Raw genomic sequence first — 6,741 nt, forward strand, 5'->3', positions numbered from 1 at the left:
TTTCGCAAAAATATGGGATAACAGAGGAATGGTGACCTCCTCTGGAAACCCAGTTCAGCATGCAGATTTGCTGAAGCAACTGTTACAAACAGTACAACTGCCGCGACGTTTAGCGATCTGCAAATGTGCAGCACATCAGAAGGATGACTCTGAAATTACAAAGGGAAACAATTTTGCTGATAAAGCTGCAAAAGCAGCAGCCATAACAACTACAGTCTTATTAACGACTGATGAAAATCACACGATTTCACTATCTGTACTGCAGGACGAACAAAAAGCAGCATCATCAAAAGAACAAAAGCAATGGCTGAAACACGGAGCAGTACTAGATACTGACGACATAATGAAAATAGCAGGAAAACCCATTCTTCCTAAATCATTACACAAAACAGCCGCTCTAGTGAGTCATGGCTTAAGCCATGTCTCATCGGGAGGGATGATCTTTATAATAACTCAACAATTTTATGCTATAAATTTTGAAACTTCAGCAAAAGAATATGTGAGAACATGTATGACTTGCCAAAAACATAATACCCAAGGTAATTTAAGACCAAAAAGAGGACATTTTCCTACACCACCTCACCCATTTCATACAATTCACATGGATTTCATTGAATTGAATGAGTGTCAGGGCTCAAAATATGCTCTAGTAATTATAGATGTTTTCTCAAAATGGCCAGAAATCTACCCAGTGAAAAAAGCAGACGCAATCTCAGTTGCAAAGTGTCTATGCAATCATTTCATTCCAACATATGGAATTCCTACTCTGATGAGATCGGATAATGGAACCCATTTTGTAAATGACGTGATCAGCAAAGTATCTGAAGCACTAGGTTTCAGTCTGAAACATCATTGTGCTTACCATCCACAGAGTGCAGGATTAGTGGAGAGAACTAATGGCACTATAAAACAAAGGCTCAGGAAAACAATGGAAGAAACTGGCAGACCATGGCCAGAATGTGTAGGCCTGGTCAAGATGTGGATGAGAATAACACAAGGAAATAATAAACTGTCCCCATTTGAAATTATACATGGGAGACCTTTTCCACTACCAGTTACTAGCGAACCACTAGATAAATCAATCCGTGAAACCACTCTGGCGGATTGGATGACTCAATTGTTGACAAACAGAGAAGTTGTGTTGAATAATAAACTGCCGCAAGACTCTTTTTCACCTATTTCTTGCAGGTTGAAGCCAGGTGATTGGATTCTTGTACGAGTACTCCAAAGGAAAAATTGGAGCTCGCCACGGTGGGAGGGTCCATACCAAGTGCTTCTGACCACTCCAACTGCCTGCAAAATAGCAGAGAGACCCTCCTGGATACATCAGAGCCACTGCAAAAAGGTTGAGGTCCCAGAGGATTCCACTTCCTCCACAGAAATCAACTAGTAGAGGAAAGTTTCACCCTCACTTGGTTGCTTCAGTGGCGAGGGGGAAGTGCTGATTGGGCGCCCGTGGGGAATTGCTCGCACTTCAACCTCCAGCCATTGGCCAACTCTAGGGTAACCAGGTAGTAGGGTGTGACGGACCCCTACGTGGCCATGGGAAGGTGGACCCTCCTGGTCACCTTGACTACGATGCTTACCTTTACAGGACCCCAGCTGATGGCGGAAACAGCTGAATCACGAGGCAGGCAGAAAAGATGGACGCACGACAACTCTCACCTAAGAGACATGACACAAGACCACATACATCCGTGGATGAACAATGCCTGGTACCGTTATATCCACGACAGAACAAAGGCAGAATCGGCAAATACCAACTGTTATGTCTGCTCTCATATGCCCAGCACGTCGACACACCCCACACTATATGGTGAATATATGAGCAAAGTGTGCAGCAAGTTTCGCTGGCATTGGATTCCAACACAGCCAAATCACCATCAACGATACAGTCTTACATGCTGTTGGACTTAGTAATGGAACATGTGATCAATTCTTTTGGATTGATTTCAATGTGACAAATCGGAACATATCTATCCACTTCCCAGTGTTCCTGGACCAACTGTCAGGAAAGAACCACTCCATGTGTTACCAGCAAGAGAAAGGTAACAGACCCCTTGGAGACACTACAAACTGTGTCCAAACTGCAGGCCACGGAGAGGGCGCCCCTGTGAACATGAGTGGACCCTCTAACGGCACGTACTGGGTGCAAGGAATGGCCTGGCTATGTGGACAACGGGCATATTTCATACTGCCCCCAGACTGGACAGGAACATGTGCTCCTATATTCCTGTCAGACCACACCTTCAGGATGACTGCAGTAAACACCACTTCTACAGTACGCCGGAAAAGAAGATCAATGTTTCCTAAACTTCAACCACATGACCCGATATGGGGAGGCGACGTGCCCAAGGAATTCAAATTATGGACTACTGGACAGAAAGTACTCCATTCATTGTTCCCCTGGGTGGGAGCTGGAAAAAACATGCTGAGGATTGAAACTCTGGATTACCGTTTTGGACTTTTCTTGAATGCTTCATGTAAGATCAACGAACAGCAGAATCAGGAAATCGACGCCTTACGGATTACAGCAATGCAACATCAAGTAGCTCTGGACATGATATTAGCAGAGAAAGGGGGACTTTGCGTCCTCTTCAATAACACCTGCTGCACTTACATACCAGACGATGTACATTCATCAAACATGACTGACGCCCTGAATGCCTTGAGACAGATCCAGCAGGCCCAAAATCAGGACTATGTGAGTGATACAAGTGACTGGTTTTCTTGGCTTTATGCTGGCTCCTGGTTACAGGTGTTAAAAAGACTACTCATCGGAGTTGGGATATTTTTATTTTTATTTTGTGTTTTTGTAACGTGTATACTGCCATGTTTAAAACTCATGATTAACCGGATAATATTTTCCACTGTTGCTGCATATACAGCCGTGACAAATGATGATGATGACCCCGACCTGTTGGAACATGAAGACTTTGTGTGATTAATGACGATGTGACAGAAAATGTATAACAAGATGTTACATACTGATATCTCACTTAAAAGTTTATACATGACAAACAGGAGGGAATGTCAATGGAAAATTGTACTTAGTAGTCAGTATAATCTTTTAATGATATAAGTTTGTATATGGTAGAATACTGCATGTAACCATTTGTGCTTATTGAATGCATGTCTCATCCTAGGAAGTCTGTAACATTCCAGGGTGTTCTGGCTTTCACCCCCACATCCTGGGAGCATGGGAAAGTTCGTACCTTGTTTTATTGTTTTACGGTAGGATTAACGTAGTTATATCTGTTTCTGGTTTAAGTGCTTTTTGTTTAGGTGGACTGCTGGACTTTCCAGACCAGCAGTTTTAGGGAAGTCATTCATGGGGTCACACTCTGGCCACACACCCACACACATACACCTCCACATTTCAATGTATGGAACAAACGCTCACTGAAGTGTATAAATAAAGGACCAGGGCAAGTCCTCAGGGTCAGTCTCTGAGATTCACTCTTGGGGCTGCCCTTGCTAGCAATAAATTCTGTGTGTTTCTCCTCTCTGATTCTCTACTGAAGAAGTGTTTTAGAATATATCTCTTAACATCCTTCATCTTACCCACTGATGTTTTTACTTTCAGAAGGGAAAACCAGGCTAATCTGCCTGGTACTTTAAAGTCACAAAATCAGAATGTTAACCGACATAACAAGCATTTGAATAAAATTAGCTGAATTAAACAAGGCAGCCTAAATTATCCCTCAAATTTCAATCTTTCTGCTCATTAATGCTTCAGATTTGCTCTTGTTTCTCCCTTTTTCTTTTGGTTTAGAGAAAACTAGGCTAATCTCCCGACTCTGTGGACTGAGGCAATTGGCCAGAAAGCCCAATTTTCAGCCAAGGACACTGTCCCATGTTTTGTGTGTGTGTCTGTGTGCATGTGTTCTTGTACTTGTTTGCAGTGGTCCTACTTGGAATGGTCCTGCCCTACCACACTGCTTATAATTACATCTGTCTGCCTCTTTTTGTCCATGTTGTTCATTAACATGTACAGACAGACCACACTGCAACCACGCTGCACATGTGAGTAGAACTAAAGCCTGTTTGCACATCATTAATATTACCATCTCATGCGATTTAGGAATTACCCTCCTGCTGTGTTTTATGTGTCACATTCACATGGGCAAGGAGACCCTGTGTTTTACACAAATTTACCAACATCTGTGGCCACCAGCTACAGGCTCAACATTAATATTAATGTTGTTGTTGAGAGACAACACGAATGTCATTCATTTCATCATCCTTCTAGATTTTGCTTTTTGGATGTATTTAAATTAGTTTCTAATTATATGAAAAAAATGCTGCCTAAATTGTCATTTTTCATAATTGCCAATGGGGCCTCGTTAACGTTTGTACATGAACGAGGGAGCAGAAGGATGTGGAGAACACAAAATAGTTTTTGTCTTGTGCACCTGTTCACAAATATGAAAATCTGTTTGGCAGATCTGTTCACGAAGAGCTTCAAATAAGAAGGTTGATTCATGACCGACTCCGTGTTTGTTCTTGAGTTTCATTTTTCTGTATTAAGCTTTTGTTCATAAACCTGCTTTAAGACTAAATACTTCTGGGTATCATTGGAATCTCGTTTCAGCTCCTTTATTTTCTCGCTGCATTACTTTCCTATCTTGGTCAATTAGGAAGTTCATTGTTAGCTAATATTTTATGGTTAGCTCTGACAAGTCAAAATGGCATTTCCTCCATTGCATATAGAGCTTGGGATCATGACATCATGTCAAGTGCAGTGCATTATGGGACTGTTTCATGCAAGTCCGAGTTGATAATGGAATATCAACTTTTGGTAATACAGTGCATACAGAGCCAAGTGTTTTTTCAGGGTTTATTAACGTGTTTTCCTCTTTATTACTTGTTAGCTTCTGTTTGTTCTGTTTTGTGTGGAAAACAACATGGCAGCAACTACCAAGAATGCATTGCAACTTCTAAGCTCTATAGGTTTACTGTGCATTACAGATTAAATTGGAATGCTCGAGTCCCAAGTGAAAATGTTCATTTGGAACATTCCCTCAAATCAGATTTCCAAACTGAAAATTGGATCAGCCCCACCAACTCCAAGTTAATAATCAAGGACGGCGTCAGTGCACGCAAACAATAATAAAACTGTAAAACCTTTCATCTATTGGGCTGATGAGTCAATGTTCTTCTGTGTTGTTCCTTATTTCCTGCACCAGTTTTTAGCAGTAGTAACATACAGGTAGCAGCATGGAGGAAGCTGACGGCGGTATAGAGGGATTTGACCTGGTGTGGCAGCAGCTTTTGTTTGTAATAGTTTGTTACTCTAACCACAAACCACCGTTCAAGTTGACACAGTGATCGTGTCCATGCAGGCTTCACTTTGTATCATTTGTTAGTGCGCAATTATTGTTTGGCTTCACATGTGTTGGGAAGCCTGTATTGCACTAACGGGAACATAAGTATTGATTACTTCGCTTCACCTGTCTCAGGCACCTGTCAGTGATACTTCATATGTAACGTGAGTGTAAGGAGGTGCACTCACAGTGAGACTCACAGAAGCTTGATGGGCCATAAATGGCACAGTGCGTAGTAATGATTAAAAGTAGTGCAAAAAAAAAACAAAAAAAACCCGGAATAAATACATATTTACATTTTTCATTTAATTTATCAAGACCCTGATGTGATAGAATTTTTAGCAATAAATACCCACTGATATGAATTTAAGTGATGTGCCGTTGAGCCTCATGTTGCAGTGCTCATAACTGTGACATCCAAGTTTTAATCTCCAGTCATGGTAATACAAAAGTACACAAGTTCTTACTTCTAAGATTATACATATTGAGCCATAAAAAATCATTTTGTTCTCATCAGGTCTTAAAACTGGCTAAATATGACATCAGATAAACTGCATTACTAAATACATATTAAATATATAAATAAATGTTAAAACTAAGTATACCCTTACCCTTTTTTTTGTGGGGTCACCTGTTGATGACTTGATGACTTGACTTGTTGATGAGCCACTTACCTAGGACACACTAACCTCTGAATGGTACCTTGTTTTTTAAAATGTTTGCATTGATTTTTCAGTCGTGGAGTTTTTGATTAACTGCTGCCAGAAATTACATTCCCACAAATCTCTTTTGCGTTGGCAATAATACCTGTTATCCTGTGCAGTTTGAACTCTGTATGCTGGTTGGTAAACTGTTCCAGTGTTTATTGTAGAAGGTGTTGAGGTAATGTTGACATGATTGAACAATGATTGAATTGAATGATGGTTTGTTTTCACGCTCATTCACAATGTCAGATTATCCCCATGTTCCCTTCATAAGCAGAACAGGTTGTGCTTTTGTTGGATAGAAACACAAAAGAGGAGTCAAGAGTTGCTGCAATCCATCCGTGAATGTAGATTGAGTCTTTTAAAAAAAAAAAAAACCTTCAAACACTTGTTTTCGTTCTGCTTGAACTGTGAAGCTAACTGGAAATAAACTAGTTTCAGGTTTACTGATAATTCATCTTTACAATGAACATGCCTGAATAATTTACCATTAACACCAGAGCTGTTCTATTTGTCTACCTGTCAGTTTGCCTTAACTCCAACCAGTAGTCCACCAGCTTATTTCGACAACCAGCCTGCCAGCATCATTCTGTTTTTGTTGTGTTGTGATATGACACAAGTAAGAAATGATGTACCATTAAGCTCCCATTAAACATGGAGTCTCAAATAGAAGCGTGTCTCTTCTAATCACAAGAGAAATGTCATGTTTT

At 40.7% G+C, this 6,741-nt stretch overlaps 1 pseudogene; it reads left to right on the plus strand.

The window, feature by feature from the left end:
* Positions 1–1,542: 1,542 nt before the first annotated feature.
* LOC148106107 (uncharacterized) lies at positions 1,543–2,313 on the plus strand (annotated as a pseudogene).
* Positions 2,314–6,741: the final 4,428 nt, after the last annotated feature.

This window comes from Neolamprologus brichardi, chromosome 2 (genome assembly GCF_056152115.1).
Source record: "Neolamprologus brichardi isolate AB-2024 chromosome 2, ASM5615211v1, whole genome shotgun sequence".
In the NCBI taxonomy this organism is placed as follows: Eukaryota; Metazoa; Chordata; class Actinopteri; order Cichliformes; family Cichlidae; genus Neolamprologus; species Neolamprologus brichardi.